This window comes from Eptesicus fuscus, chromosome 1 (genome assembly GCF_027574615.1).
Source record: "Eptesicus fuscus isolate TK198812 chromosome 1, DD_ASM_mEF_20220401, whole genome shotgun sequence".
Classification (NCBI taxonomy): Eukaryota; Metazoa; Chordata; class Mammalia; order Chiroptera; family Vespertilionidae; genus Eptesicus; species Eptesicus fuscus.
This window is the reverse complement of record NC_072473.1, coordinates 123,241,925-123,258,662: the sequence shown is the minus strand read 5'-3', so window position 1 is coordinate 123,258,662 and position 16,738 is coordinate 123,241,925.

The following is a 16,738-nucleotide window of genomic DNA, read 5'->3' as shown; positions in this document are numbered from 1 at the left end:
TGAGGAGACTGAAGCCCACAGTCACACAGCTAGCAAGTGGTAGATATGAGCCTGGTTGTGCTTCAGAGCCTGGACTCCTAACTTCCATGTCTATTACCTCACTGAGCTCAGACTGCTCAATTATCAGGTTACATGCAGAATCAGGAATCAGGGGGAATCTGTGGGAGTCGTGCTAGCCATACTAATAGTGAGGCTAATATTTATTGCAGGATTATTATGTGCCAGGCACAATGCTAAGTGCTTCAGTTAGTGGGTGCCCTGAGAAAATCCTCTAGGGTGCATGGATCCCCCCTTTTTTCTGCCACTTTGTAAGGAGGCTTTCTTCCTTTGGTCAAAATTAAATTATTGGAATCCTGCAGGCTTTAACTATAAGAGAGGCTGGTGCAACCTACTGCTTATGCCAGAGTTTAAATATCTGTGCAAGATACCACATTTGAAAAAGAAGCATATGATTGGCTTTTAACAGGATATTTCTAAACAGATCAGGGGAGGAGTTGCATTTGGGGAGCCTGACCTTGAATATCTGACTGCTTACAAAGAGAATGAGGACTACACCTCACCAGCCCCTCCAGGAAATGGTCCATGTCGGTCTGTCTTCGGTGAAGAGGCAGGGGGAGATGGTGGCTCAGCTCCAACTGAGCCCTCTAGCAGAAGCGTTGCTATTTCTGGGAATGAGCAAGGCAGAGCTGACCCCGTGGACCCCAGGCTGCCCAAGGGAATCCACCCTTGTTCCGCACAGGTCTTCAGCACATTTTGGACCCTTCCTGGAAGCCAGAAAAACAGTGACCTTTTCCTCTCCTATAGGCCAGAATGCTATTATGGTCAAGATGAGGACACTGGAGTTCAGAACCATGAGGTCATTTGCCCAAGGCGACACAGCTGAGGAGTGGCTGAGCTGGGATAGCAGGCCAAGGCAGCCAGAGCCTTTTAAGAAAGTAACTAGCTTGCCTAGGAGACACAGCTGCCTGGCTCTGAAAGCCCTAGAAAGCACGAGACGTTGGGATAACTTTTGAAACATACACATGCCCAGGCTCCTCCCGCAGAACTCCTAATTCTCAGCTTAGAAATGAGGTCTAACGATTCACATCTTTAGCAAAAGTCCCTGAAGACTCAGGTATGTGGCAAAGATTGAGGACTGTGGCTTTCGAGTGAGGTGGGGATTTTCAGGGAAGTAATGCAGGGGTAGAGCCCAAGCAGTTGTGAGGCCAAGAACCTTCCTCAACTCAGATTCTCAGCCTTGGATCCTGTGGCATAAAGGCATCAAAGGCACCAAGGATACGAAGGTAATTGAATGTTGTGCACACTGATTTAAAATGCATTTCATGGAGGGTGGGTGAATGGGAAGAGATCAACCAAAGAATTTGTATGCATATAGGCATAACCTGTGGACACAGACAATGGGGTGGTGAAGGTCTGGTGGACGGGGACGGGTTAGAAGAGGTCAATGGGGGGCGGGGGAAGGGTACATGTAATACTTTCAACAATAAAAAAATTTTTAAATAAAAAAAGCATTTCATTAGAAAATTTGACTATTTGTGTGCTACTATTCTCAAATTGAATTTCACCATTTACTTAAGGCCATTGGCCCTCCAAGACCTGGTTTGCAATTGCACTCCTGCACCGATACCCTCAGTTCTGATATAAGATCCTTTGCCTATGGTCACTTGGATAATATTTTTGTTTGCTTGTTTTTCTTTGTTGCTTTCTGCATTTATGCTCATCAGTGGGATTGGTCTGTCATTTTCCTTTTCCGTTCTGTTCCTATTAGGGAACCTTCCTTCTTTTTCTAGTTTCTACAGAGTATTCTTTTTGTAAGACTGGAATCTTTTCCTTGAATGGTTGGTGGAATTCACCACTGAAACCATCTGGGCCTGGAAATTTTGTTTTGGGGGGAGGTGTATCAGTCAGAGTTCAACCAGAGGAACAGAATCAGTAGGAGATATATAGAGATTTATTGCCAGGAATTGGCTACATGATGGTGGAGATTGGCCAGGAAGCCCGAAATCTGTAGCACTGGCTGTGGAACCCTTTGGCAGGAGCCGAAGCTTCCATCCACAGGAGGAATTTCTTCATCAAGAAAGCCTCAGCTCTGCTCTGAAGTTCTTTCAATGAACTGAATCAGGGCCACCCTATTCCAGGCTTATCCAGAATAATCTCCCTTAAACTCAATTGATTATGGGCTTTAATTACATCTATAAAATACTTTCTCAGCAATACCTAGAAGAGTGTTTGATGGAGTAACTGGGGACTATAGCCTAGTCAAGTTGGCATGTAAAATTGACCATCATGAGGTTCGGGGGGTGGGGGGACTTTTAATTGCTGATTTAATTTTTAAAGAGTTCTTGTTAAAGAATAAATTTTGGTTTTGTCAATCCTCTCTGTTGTATTTTTTCTTTTTCATTAATTTCTGTCCTTACCTTCATTAATTCATTTTTTCTTTGGGTTAATTGCTCCTCTTCTTCTAATTTCTTGAGATGGATACTTAGCTCATTAATTTTAACCTTTTCTCTTTTTCAACCACACACATTTATGGCTAAAATTTCCCTCTAAGCATGATCTTGACTATATCCCACAAGTTTTGATATGAAGTATTTTCCTTATTAAAATACTAAAAGTATTTTTAATTTTCCATTATGATTTTTGACCTGTAGCTATTTAGAAGCATGCTGCTTAATTTCCAAACATGTCAGTATTTTCCAGCTATCTTTTTGTTACCAATTTGTAGCTTATTTTATTTTTTTGTTAGAGGGTATACTCTATATGATTTCAGTCCTGTTCCCTGTCGACATTTTTTTTTGAAATCTCATTCATTTTCTTAAACATTGTAAATGTAGCTCTTTTATAGTATGCATCTGATAAGCAATGGTGTTTGGGAGACATCTGCCACAAGTGAACCTGCGAAGGTGGGTGAAAGTTGAACTGGGAGACAATACATTTTTATTGTTTAAGCCATCCAAACCGTAGTAGTTTGTCACGGCAGCCCTAGCAAACTCATACAGGTACACACACTCAACACAATTGCATATATATGTTCAACAAAGGCATGCACAACAATAGCCATAGCAGCACTATTTATAATAGCCCAGAGTAGCCACAGTGCCTGTCAGACAGAACAAGAAAGTTGTGGTGTCTTCATGTATTATAATACTCCACAGCAGGGAGAATGAGCTACAACTACAAACACACACAAGAGCACCAAATTCGGAGTTTTGTTTTTCATAATCTGAAAGATTGGAAGAGCATTATGGAGGGACAGCCTTCCTCCCTTTGTTATTGGACAATGATGGCCTTTGCACCACAGATGATGTTCCAGCCCACCTGTTGGGACACACAGATGAGGGCAAGAGCAGACCTTCCTGGTGCTCAGAGCCCCTGGCTGTTGGATAGAGGATGAAGGGGAGTCTGAAAGGAATCAGGGAGACCTGGGACAGGGCTGCTGCTATCATCCAGGTTCACTCATGGCAGAGTCAAAGGCAGAACTCCAACCTTGGTCCCCTGAGTCTGTGCACCACAGCCTGTGCATTTCTATCTACTGGGAAGCCCGGTGCAGTCAGGAGAGCCCCAGCCCTGCCCCTCCCTGCCATGACCTGCAAGCTTTGGTCTGAATCCCTCCCCACTCTGACTTGGGACAGCCTTCTGCCTCTAGGCCTTTTAAGCAGCTACTTGCCAGTTCAAGTCTTGCTCACCCTCTGGGGTCCTGAACATAAAGGGCAGATAAATTCTTCTTGTGGAAGGTAAGAGGTAGGTAGGTCCTGAGGGTCACAGAGCCTGAGGGTCATTCTATGGAAGATTTGAAGGTACATCTGAGTTTTTGTAGGCTTTTGTTTAGAGCTGCCAGTAAGACCATTTCAGCAATGTGGGACAGTGCAGAGGTATGTAGTACACACACACAAACACACATACACACACACACACTTAATCACAGAAACCACTTTGATTGTGTGTGATTGGTTGGTTAAGAGTCCCCTACAGCTGGCCATTCTGAAGCCTGTGGAGCTGAGGGGGGCTGGGGGGCCTCCCTGACCAGTGATTTGTGGAACAGTTGTGAAAGGCACAACATGTTACCACAAGACGAGGCTCATAGCCCAGCAGTCATCAGACTTCACTTGTGGCTAAATCTGGGCACAGAATGGAGATGATGTCACTAGAGCTTCAAGTTATTTCATCCAATTAACCAAGAGTTAATTAGTATGTCCAAAGTACTTTGAAGATGAGGAACTCTGTTTATTCATGACTGGATGGAAGCAGCTGGCCAGGAGAGGCAGCACAGGGGCACTGACATTGTAATGGGAAGTTGGCCAGGCCTCTGCCTCTGACTTGCTGTGAGCCTACTAGGAGACGCTTGGGAAAGAGTCTGCAGATTGTCTTGGGGTTGCGACAATAAAGTGCCATACACTGGGGCGGGGAGGGGGGGGGGGACTTAAAACAACAGACATTTCTCCTCTCCCAGTTCTGGAGGCCAGGAGTCTGAAATCAAGGTGTCAGCAGGACCACTCCTTCAGAACCCTCTAAAGGAGGATCCTTCCTGCCTTTTCCAGCTTCTGATGGCCCCAGGCATCCCTTGGCTCATGGCCACATCACTCCAATCTGTGCCTCTGTCTCCCCATGGCTTTCTCCTGTGCCCGTGTCTCTGTTTTATCTTCTCATAGGGCACCGTCATATAGCATTAGGGCCCACCTGAATTACCTCATCTTAACTTGATTACATCTACAAAGACCCCATTTCCAAATTGGGTCACATTCACAAGTATCTTTTTGGGGGACACAATGAAACCCATAACACTGCCCGTCTGATCTCCGGTGGCTAACAGTGCTTCATTCCTATGAGTTTCCCTCCCTCACTCCTTTCCTCAGCATAGAAACCTGGGATTGACTGAGAGGGCCAAAGGCTTCTAGAAGGAGCTGGACAGAAGACTCTAGGAGGGAATTGTCATTGTAATAGCTCTTCTTTCATGAATGGGCTTTCCTTCTTTTTTTAAAAAAAAATATGTTTTTATTAATTTCAGAGAGAGGGAGGGAGAGGGATAAAAACATCAATAATGTGAGAGAATCATCCATCAGCTGCCTCCTGCATACCCCCTACTGAGGATCAAGCCCACAACCCAGGCATGTGCCCTGAGAATAAAACTGTGACCTCCTGGCTCAACCACTGAGCCACACCTCTGGGCTGGACTTTTCTTCTTGAAATAATCTCATCTCTCCCTGAATCTTGGCCCCCTTATCTGAACAATGAAGGTGCTGGCCTATATGCCCTAACTGAGTTCAAACATTGGAGGAGGAAGGTTAGGCTGAGGGGTTGCTAGAGTTTGGTCCCAGAAGTATGCTGGGTAGGGCTTGACTATTCCCAGACAATGAACTTGGGTCCTGGAGAATTCCTTCAGCCCCTAGTCATTACAGTTTTCTCATTGCTGGGTTCTCATGCCAGTGGCCTACCACAGTGGAGGATTCCTCTGGTGAACCCCCAAGGCAGCTTCTGCTTTCCCTTCAATTCCCTTCAGCTCAGCTCTGTGAAGCATTCAAGCTGAATGAGGAGAGGCAGGCTCCAGGGTGCTAATGCCTGTGCTGGCACTGCAGGGGTCATAGGGAGGTTCTGAGCAGGCCCTGCTTTGGAGGACTCCTCACTCTGGAGGGAGGCAGATGCAAGAGCCAGGCATGTTGATCTGGTGTCATCAGTGAAGGAAGCTCTGAGCAGGCACAGTGGGAGGCTAGAGGAGGGCACAGTGCGAATTTCACCTGGCCTTGTTGCCAATCCAGTCGAGAATTGCTAGGCAGAGGGCAGGAGGCATTCCAAGGAGAGCCCCCAACATGCTGCCATTAGAAATGGGCCTCCTAGGCTAGTAGGTTTTCCTGTAAAGGTTCTGAGCAGACTGCCCATGGAACCCCAAGTCTAGAGAGGCTATAGATGTCAAAGGTTATCTTGTGCCCCTTCACAATGAAATCAGCCCATCAGCACCCAGTGGTCTGAGCAAGAACTAGCTTTGGAAACCTCTGGAGCCCTTAGGTCTGCAGTGGCATGGGGTGACCTCTGCTGAACTACCAGCAGAGCCTCAGAGCCTTGGGTCTTATCCTTGCCTCTCTTGCAGGGCCCAGTCTCTTCAGGCTTGGTCTTGGTTCCACTTGGACCCATGTTGGGAGCCCCTTTGGTCGGCTATGAGTTGAGGGCCTTATTCTGGGCAGCTTTCACTTAGTCTCTGAGCTTCACTCTTCCAAAAGCTAATCCCAGCCCCAAACAAGGCACAAAGAGGCGTGTCCAATTCCTAGTGCCTCCCCTCCCAAGATGAAAGTCCCAGTCCCAGGATCAGAGGTCACCGCCCTGGGCCTGGAGGCAATGTTCAGACAAACACTGGTTCACCTGGGCCACAGGCTTCTCAGGCCTTTCTGAACCAGCCCCACAGACGCACCCACATTTCTCAGCACCTTCTAAGCCAGCACCAGTCTATTAGTGACCTCTGTACAAGTTTTGCAATCATCAGTAGGTGCCAAACTAGCCATGGAATGATTAGAATAGTATTTGGCAGATGACTGCAGGGATCCAGCCCAGTTTGCATAAAGCATTTGGCCTGTCAGAGGTGAGTTGGAGCATTGGGTAGGCAGTCCTTTGGCACTCTACCCAGGGGCTTGCCTCCCCCAGTAAGCTTCGCAGGGGCTGCCACACCCTGGATTCATAGCTTTGGAACTTGTTGGGACTTGTCTGGTCTTTGGTCCCCCTTCTAGCAGGAGGCCTGCCTTATATCTGTGCCCAGTACCTTTCTTCCATGCCTCAGCAGCTTGCTTAGCACCCTCTTATGGTGCATCTGCCTGTATTGACCAGGCTTCAGGCATGACTCTACCAGGCTACCTACTCAGCTAGTTGCCTCACTACCTTGTACTGAGGTTCAGATATAACCTCATGCCTGACTGGTTTTGCCAGGACACTCCCGCCCTGCTGACTATTGGCCCAGAGGGGTCCCTTTCTAGATATGTACATCTAGCTATTGTGGTATGTTGAATAATGGCCTCCAGAGGTGTCCACATTTTGAGGAGATGTGACAATGAAAGCAGATTAGAGTGATGCCATAGCCAAGCCACTCAAAGCTGAAAAAGTCAAGAAAATGGGTTTTCCCCTCAGAATTTCCAGAAGCAATCAGACCTACTAACACTTGGACTTTATCTCAGTGAAACTGATTTTGGACTTCTGACCTCCAGAACTATAAGAGAATAAATTTGCATTGTTTGAAGCTATTAAGTTTGTGGTAATTTTTTATAGTCACCACAGGACTCTCATACATCCAGTGTTCCTACCCAGTGGAGAGGTAAGGAAGGGGCTTAGGCCACTTAGGATTACCCTTGGAAATTGAAAGGCCATTGGGAAAAATAATGTTGGGCCAGAGGGATGCAAGCCTGGGGTTGAGGCCCAGTTCTGCCCCAACCAGCTGTATGTCTTTTGAAAGCCCTACTGCTAAAGGCTTTGGGCTTCCCTGTACAAAGTGAAGATCATAATAAACAGGCTTGTTGTGACAATCAAAGGAGAGAACACTGGTCCATATGTCTGTCCATCTGTATATTTGGGAATGTGCTGGCTGAGGAGGTGCTGAACAAAACCCAGCTGTCTGCCAGCCTTTCCATAACTCTGTTCCTGTCATCTCGCTCAGCATTCATCTTTGGTCTTTTCTCTAATCCCCTCCTACCAAAACCATTCAACAAATCTGGAGTGTCCACAGCATGACTAGTATTGTCTGGGGCGGGAGCTGGAGGGGTCCTCAGAGTCTAAGAAAATCTGCCCTTGAGAAGGCAGAAGAATATGTAGGGGAAGATGAAGAAAAGATACAAGTTTCATAAAGAGTTCATGGAAATCTGCCTTGAGCACCAGTGTACCACAACTGGGATGACACTTGCTGCCTCATGCTGCAGCTTTCCTGTGACCACATAGCCCAGTTGAATAAATTGTGATTCTTCCATTAATGACTACCTCCCCTTCCCTTGCTGGATCATTAGCTCCACAAGGGCTCTTATCTCGACTGTTCACTATGGTGCCCTTGCCCCTAGCACAAGGCCAGTTACACAGGAGGTGCTCAGAACATATTTGTAACTGTTAGACCTTAGGGACACTTCCCTATTCACTGTCTGGGCATCTACTCTTAGCCCTCAGCCTCCTCAACTTCTCTGAACTGGCTGACACCACTGACCACTCTCCTCCCTAGCTTTCCTCGATGCCTTAGTTTTGAGTTCACCTTTTAATCCTCCAGGTCCCATCCTTCATCCTCCTGTGTTCCCATGACTTCAAGTAGCAGCAGTATGCCAAGACCCTTCAAATATTGATCTCTTGCTTTCTATAACCCCAAGGTTCCTCAGACTCACTGTGGCCAGAATGCAAGCTTTCTAGTTCTTTTATCCCTCCCTGTCCATTAGCTCCACATCCAATCATCGAGTATTGTCTATTCTAGCCCAGAACCATCTCCAGACTATTTCTTCTCTGTAACCTCATAACCAGTTTTCTGAGACATACACACTCTCACCCTCTCTCCTGGACTGCAGAAGTAGCTTGCCATTGGTGCCTGCCTCCAGTTCCTCACTTTGCACTCTCCCCTCACCATTCAAACACAAATGTCGCCATGTCACTCTCTAGGGGGTGATCAAGTCCAAGCTTCTTGACCCCTGCAACTTCATCTCCTACCATTTCTAGCCATAGCCCACAGTGGTTGCCTCAGCCAAAGGCTAGAATGCCATTCCTTCTCTTCTCAGGTTGACCAAATTGGTCTCATCTTGTTTTTTCTTCTTCTTCTTCTTCTTCTTCTTCTTCTTCTTCTTCTTCTTCTTCTTCTTCTTCTTCTTCTTTTGGTTAATTTTGTTGTTGTTGTTGTTGTTAGTAGGCATTCTAGTGAGTGTGAGGTGGTATCTCACTATGGTTTTGATTTGCATTTTCCTAATGACTAATGGTGTTGAGCATCTTTTCATTTGCATTTTGGTTTATCAGTCACTCTTAAGCAGATTGTGAAACTTTATCTGTAAAGGGGAAGATAGTAAACATTTTAGGCTTTGTGGGTCACACAATAACTGGTCAACTCTGCCATTGTAGCATGAATGCAACCATAGACAATGTGCAAATGAATGAATGTGGCTGGGTGCCAATAAAACTTTACTGAGCGAAGTGGACAGCAAGTGGGAGTTGACTCTGAGTTCAACATTTGCAGAACTCTGCTTTTTTTTAAATGTTAGAAAACTGCTTTATTGGAATTGTGTATTATGAAAAATTTCAAATGTACAGAAAAGTAGAGGAAATCCTATCTAATAAAAGAGTAATATGCAAATTGAACATCACTCCAAAACACAAGATGGCTGCCCCCATGTGGTCAAAGATGGCCGCCCACATGTGGACACAAGATGGCTGCCACAAGATGGCCAGCAGGGAGGGCAGTTGTGGGCGATCAGGCCAGCAGGGAGGGCAGCTGGGGGGTACCAGGCCTGCAGGGAAGGGCAGTTAGGGGTGACCAGGCTGGCAAGGGAGGGCAGTAAGGGGTGACCAGGGCAGCAGAGGAGGGCAGTTGGGGGTGACCAGGCCTGCAGGGGAGGACAGTTAAAGGTGAGCAGGCCAGCAGGGGAGCAGTTAGGTGTCAATCAGGCTGGCAGGGGAGTGGTTAGGGGGTGATCAGGCTGGCAGGCAGAAGTGGTTAAGGGCAATCAGACAGGCAGGCAGGCAAGTAGTTGGGAGCCAGCAGTCCTGGATTGTGAGAGGGATGTCCAACTGCCCATTTAGGCCCAATCCCACAGGGCCTGAATGGGCAGTTGGACATCCCTTGAGGGGTCCCAGATAGGAGAGGGTGCATGCTGGGCTGAGGGACACCCCCCATGCATGAATTTCATGCACCGAGCCTCTAGTAGTATATAATAAGCATTTGTATACTCATTACTTAGGTTTAACAATTGTTAATTTGCCATCCTTAGTTTTCTGAAATAGTTTAAATATTTAAAATGAAATTATACACTGAATTATACACTGAATGCATAATAATCTGGCCACTGGCCGAGAAACCAAGATGGCGGCATAGTTAAACACCTAAACTGCAGCCTCGCACAACAATTTCAAAAATACAACTAAAAGACAAAACGGACATCATCCAGAACACAGGAAAGCTGGCTGACTGGAATCCTACAACTAGAAGGAAAGAGAAAACCACAAGGAAAATCAGAGGAGCCGTAAAAGCCTGAGGTACAGAGACACGGGCGTGCACATGCGGAGAGGATGGAGCAGGAGAGGACAGGGTGGCTGAGTGCCTGGCTGGCATTCTCTAGAGGGAAGGAGATAAAAGCTCCAGACTGCACTGAACCCCAGCTCTGACTGCACTGAACCCCAGTTCCGGGTGAGACCCTGGGGACCCAGGCTCATACTGGGGGAATCTGGGCTGTAAGGTGGAAACTCAGGGGAGCGGCGAAAGGCAGAGCTCCGGAGGCACGCATGTGAATGCGCGAAGAGGACGGACTGTTGACTGTGCCACTGAATTGCCCTAGCGGGAAGGAGACAAAAGCTCCAGACTGCGCTGAACCCCAGTTCCGACTGCACTGAACCCCAGTTCCGGGCGAGAATCTGGGAATCCAGATTCATTGGGGAAGAGACTAGACTGTTTGGCAGCGGGCAAAACTCCAGGGTGCCTTTCTCTCAGAGGTGCTTGCAGCTAGTACTAAGGGACACTGAGGGACACTGAGACCCAGGAACCTCATAAGGCGGGGCTGACGGGAAGCCAAGGCTGTAGGCTCCACCCTGAAACTCCGCCCCATCCAAGCTGAGCACAGAGGCTTTTATAATTTTGCAAGTCTAGTCAGATAAGGCTGTCTCCCAGCATAGACATAGCTGATCCTCACAGCCAATCGGCCTGGAGGTCAACTCCTCCCACTGATACTAACAACAATCAAGACTTAACTACAACAAGGCTGTATACACAGTCCACAAAGGGGTTCACCAAAAGTGTCCACCTCAGGTAACTGGGGAGGCCAAGCCACTGGCCCATATAGGACACCTAGCACACAAAGCTACCCTACCAACTCAGGGAAGCAGCGAAAATGTGGAGACAAAGAAACAGATCAAAAACCAAAGAAATGGAGGAAAACAAACAACTGGAGATAGAGTTCAAAACCATGGTTATAAGGTTTTTCAAGAATTTCCTAGAAAAGGCCAATAAATTTAACAAGACCCTTGAGGATATGAGAGAGACCCTCGAGGATATGGAAAAGGACCAACTAGAAATTAAACATACACTGACTGAAATAAAAAATATTATACAGAAACCCAACAGCAAACTAGAGGAATGCAAGAATCAAGTCAAAGATTTGAAATACAAAGAAGCAAAAATCACTCAACTGGAAAAGCTAAAAGAAAAAATAATCCAAAAATTTGAAGATAGTGTAAGAAGCCTCTGGGACAACTTCAAGCGTACCAACATTAGAATTGTGGGGGTGCCAGAAGAAGAGAGAGAGCAAGATACTGAAAACCTATTTGAAGAAATAATGACTGAAAACTTCCCCCACCTGGTGAAAGAAATAGACTTACAAATCCAGGAAGCGCACAGAACCCCAAACAAAAGGAATCCAAAGAGGACCACACCAAGACACATCATAATTAAAATGCCAAGAGCAAAAGACAAAGAGAGAATATTAAAAGCAGCAAGAGAAAAACAGTTAATTACCTACAAGGGAGCACCCATATGATTGTCAGCTGATTTCTTGACAGAAACTATGCAGGCCAGACGGGAGTGGCAAGAAATATTCAAAGTGATGAATAGCAAGAACCTACAACCAAGATTACTCTACCCAGCCAGGCTGACATTCAGAATTGAAGGTCAGCTAAAGAGCTTCACAGATAAGAAAAAGCTAAAGGAGTTCATCACCACCAAACCAGTATTATATGAAATGCTGTAAGGTATTCTCTAAGAAGAGGAAGAAGAAAATGGTAAATATAAAAATTATGAACAACAAATACATATCTATCAACAAATGAATCTGAAAATCAAGTGAATTAAAAATCTGATGTACAGAATAAACTGGTGAATATAATAGAATCAGGGGCATAGAAAGGAAGTGGACTGACAACTCTCAGGAGTAAAGGGGTGTGGGGGATGCGGGAAGAGACTGGACAAAAATCGTACACCTATGGATGAGGACAGTGCGGGGGAGGTAAGGGAAGAGGTGGGATGGGAACCAGGTGGAGGGGAGCTATGGGGGGTAAAAAGAGTAACAACTGTAATAATCTGAATAAAGATTTATTAAATTTAAAAAAATAATCTGGCCACTCAGTATATATATATTAGAGGCCCAGTGCATGAATTCGTGCATGGGTGGGGTCCAGCCAGCCTGGCCAGGGGGAGGGAACATGGGCGGTTGATCAGCCTGCCTGCTGGTCGAACTCATGGTCAAGGGGACAATTTGCATATTAGCCTTTTATTATATAGGATATACACTGAGTGGCCAGATTATGCGTTCAGAGATCATAATAATCTGGCCACTCAGTGTATATATCTCCTGACATTTTTCCAGTTTAATATGCATCTTTACAAAATAGGGATTTTTTTTACATAACCCCAATACCATTAATTTACCTAATGATTAATAATAATTTCCTAATATTATCTAATATCAAGTCACATTCAAATTTCCCTATTTTCTTCCAAACATCTCTCAAAGTACCTCTGGTCAAACCAGGATTTGATGAAGGCCATGTATCATGCTAAGACCTCTGTTCTTACTCTTAAGTCAAAGAGCACTTGGATTATTACTTTCTCTGTGGGACTCAGAGGATAAGGGCTCCTCTATCTTGGTCACTTCTGCATCCTTTTGGACTTAGTAGGTGCTCAGTTATTATTTCCCGAATTGATGGTCTCCACCCCCCCCCCCCCCCAATGGAGAACAAAGCCAATAGTGTGTGTGTCTCCCAGAAGTTGCTAGAAAAGGCATCTTGTAAGAGTTGCTGGGAGACAGGTTGCAGTACAGAAAAAAGGCTAATAGGACTTCACCGTCTTCTCTCTCCTTTTATCCCCTATTCACGTAACTCTAGAAAGTTCTCTGGGCTGAAGGAGCAAATGTGAGCAAACCTCCTGGGATTGAGTGGGTGAGAGGCAGATCTGACTAAAGGAAGGCTCTAATTTGGCTCCATCATCATTTTGGGTTTTCCATGATCAATAACTAGGCAGTGCTGGTGAGGGAAGATTGTAGTATCTCCCAAAGCCTCATTTCTTTCTTTCTTCTTTTTTTTTTTTAAAAATATATATTTATTTATTTCAGAGAGAAAGAGAGAGAGAGAGAGAAAAAACATCAATGATGAAAGAGAATCATTGATCAGGCTGCTTCCTGCATGCCCACTTTTGGAGATCAAGCCCACAACCTGGGCATGTGCCCCTTGACTGAAATCGAACCTGGGGTACTTTAGTCCTCAGGCTAATGCTCTATCCACTGAGCCAAACCAGCTAGGGCAAAGCCTCTTTTCTTTCTCTCCATTCCCAACTATTTGTGCTCTTTAAGCCCTTCATGTTGGAGAGCCTCAGATCAGAGCCTATGTCCCTCCCTCCCCACCTGGGCACCTTTGCTGCATTAGGCTGCCTGAATCAAATGGGTAACCTGCAGTGCACTGGCCTCAGGGGTCAGAGACCAGGGTCTAGCCAGGGCTCTGTTAACTGCCTGAGTGCCCTTGGCTGTGGCTTCTTCTCTCTGAAGCTCCCCCAGCTGGTCAATGTGGGTATTGGTAGCTTTCCCCTCTAAATACCCTTCCAGTCTGGTTACATTTACTGGGCACCTTCCCAGGAGCAGGCATTGTACATGAATTTAGGGAGATAGAAATAAATCAAAAGCCCCTGGCCCTTGACAAGTGGACATAGGAGAACTGGGCAGCTAAACTGGTAATTACCTTATAACTGAGGAAGTGCTTTGATGGCTTCCAGGCTTTGTAGGAAGCCAGAAGAGAGAGACCCTTTTGAGAGAAAGCTGGATGAAATGCTGTTGGAGGTAAGGTTTAGAATGAACAGGAGGCTGTGGGCCTAGCAGGACAACAGGAGAAGCTTATAAACTAGCTTTCTGGGATTGGATAGAGGGAGGGAAGGCAAGGGAAGTTACATCAAGAGGTATTTCAGTTTAGCATAAGGGAGAACTTTCCACCACAAGGGCTATTACACACCAAAGAGAGAAAAAGCTTAGAGCTACTTGTCAGTGCATAGAAATGCACACCAGAGCTTGGGGTGCTGTGGCCAGAGGCCTCAACCATTCCTGTCTGCTGAGCCATCCTCCGCCTTGGTTCCAGTCCTTCCCTGTTTTAGAGTCACAGACTCTACAGATGGAACAGCGAGCCACAAGCACTTCTGGTCCAGGAACACACGCAGATGGGAGTCCTGATAAGGCCTGGAGGCCCATTCTGTCCCTCAGTTTGTCTCTCCTGGACCCTCTCTACAAAGTGGGCTTCTCCACAGCTACTGGCCCCCATTCCACTGGCTCAAGTTTTGATTGGGCCACAGTCATGTTGGAAAAGCAGATTATAGCTATGTGCCTTTCTTTTCCTGACAAAAGACACACTCACAGGTGACTCAAAGGCTGCATCCAATTTACTAGTATGTGGTTCACAGACCTCCCAAATCACACATGAACGCCGGGCTCAGAACCTCTGTTCCAACCAGTCCCACTGGCTGCTCCATTCCCCAGGCCTTGGGTTGTTTCCTTCCGTTGGCTGCTGTTACTCTAGGATTCCAGGCCAGGCAGGTGGTTGAATGTGCTTCCTGAATGCCCATTCTGTGCTGTGGGGACATTGGTTGGCTCTGCCATAAGAGCTCCTGGACTGGTGGGGGTGGGAGAAAAGTACACAGAGGGAATACACGAAATGAGGCAAAGACTGAGATCCCCAAGCTGAGAGCCTAGAGGCAAGGTTTTCAATTGGGAGGATCCGGATAGGCTTTTTGGATGAAAGGGAGCTGGCCATTCTGGACCTGGGGACATATGAAGAGGACATTGCAGGAATCCAGGACAACCTGAGCAAAGGGATGTATGACAGGGCACGAGCAGTTTGGGTAGAGCACAGCAGGTGTGAAGCCCAATAGAAGAGGCTGGAAAGGTGGGCTGAGCACAGGCCATGATGGACTGGCCATGAAATGTGTTAGGAGAAAATCAGGACCCACTGAAGCTTTTTCAGTGGAGAGGGAGGATCTAGGTCTGTTTTGGGAAGGACTCCCTGGATGTGCATAGAGGCTGGATCAGAGGAGACAGATCAGCTGGGCTGTGCCAGTACACCTGACCCAGGTGCGGACAGAGCCAGGTGCTGAATGAACTAGGTCGACATCAATGGGGTGGAGAGATGACTGAAATGAGAGCTCTCCCCAATGAACACGCAGAACTGGGCATGGACTTTCAGCTGTCCCCTTTCCCTCGGCCCTGATTCTACAGATGGATGTGCCACAGGCCCTGGTAGGTTCTCCAGGAAGTCATTTTAGGGAGGTGTGCTGCAAGGCTATCGGCCTTCAGGAAAGGAACAGGTCGGGTGGCCCAGGGACTTGGGCCTGTGAGGGGGCAAGTTCAGTCTTGCAGTGGCTGAGGCAAGGTTCTAGTTAAGACAACGAACTGGTGGGAGGCCACTTCAGCGGTCCAGACTATTGGCAGGGCTTGGGAACAATGTGCCAGGCCCACCCCCAGAGTCTCCGTTCAGTAGGTGTGGGGTGGGGCTCCAGAGTTTCTAACAAGCTCTCAGGGGGAGGGGCTGGAGGCTGTGGTTTCCTGGCAGTCAGACTTTCTACAAACAGGTTGGCGGGCAGGTTACTTGGGTCTGGGTCAGGACTGCAGGGCAGAGCAAGGAAGGGCAGCAAAAGCCCTCACCAGGCGGGGAGGGCGGCCCTTTGCTCACTTGGGGCTCAGAGTCTGTCTGGAGGGCTCCCCTAGCCACTTAATGATCTCAGTCTCACCTTTCTGATCTGCACGAACGATGCTTCCTTGGGAAGCCTTTGATGGCTGTTCTGCCCCATTTCCAACTGGGCCAGGTTCACTTTCGGTCGCTCCCACACCTTTCCTTCTTGGAACTTTCAAGTTTTCAATTATGTATTGATTTGCACGAGCCCACTAGAATGTCAGCTGCGGGCTGTGTCTGTTTATTCACCACTGAAGCCTGGACAGCGCCCAACAAACATGTGGAAACATGTACAGTTCAGAGTTTTACGAGGGACATCTTTGGTCAAGGCGGCTGCTAGCATTTCCCCAGGGAAGCAGAGAGGACAAAGCTGAGGACACTTTGGCCCTAGATGCTTCTCGGTGAGGCCTGCCAGCCTGTCTTCCAAGCAGAGACCCTCCTCCCGGCATCTCTGACAGTGGAGTCCTCCCATTCCATGCCTCAGTTTCCTCACTCCCTCTCATGTCCCTGAGGAAATCAGGTAGGGAGCTCTGACTCCTTTCTAGGTGCTTCCATGAAGGCTTCATTTCTATTTCCAGGGCTGCATCACTTCCTAATCTGGTCTCCCAGGCTCCACACAGAGTGGCCAAAATGAGTTTCTTGATTTTAGTCCGCCATGGTTAAACTGGCAATGGTTTCCCCTGCCTACAGGGCAAAGTTCAGTCCCCTTGGCTTTGCCTCTGAGGCTCTACTCACCTCTCCAGCCTGACCGACCTCCCACTGCTCCACACTTCCCACCCCAAGCCAGACTGGTCACTTCTGTACTTCACTGAATCTGAGAAAAGACCACGCACTACTAATGAAACTATGACAAGCCACTGACTGTGAACCTGACCTTTAAGCCTGAAATGCCACTTAA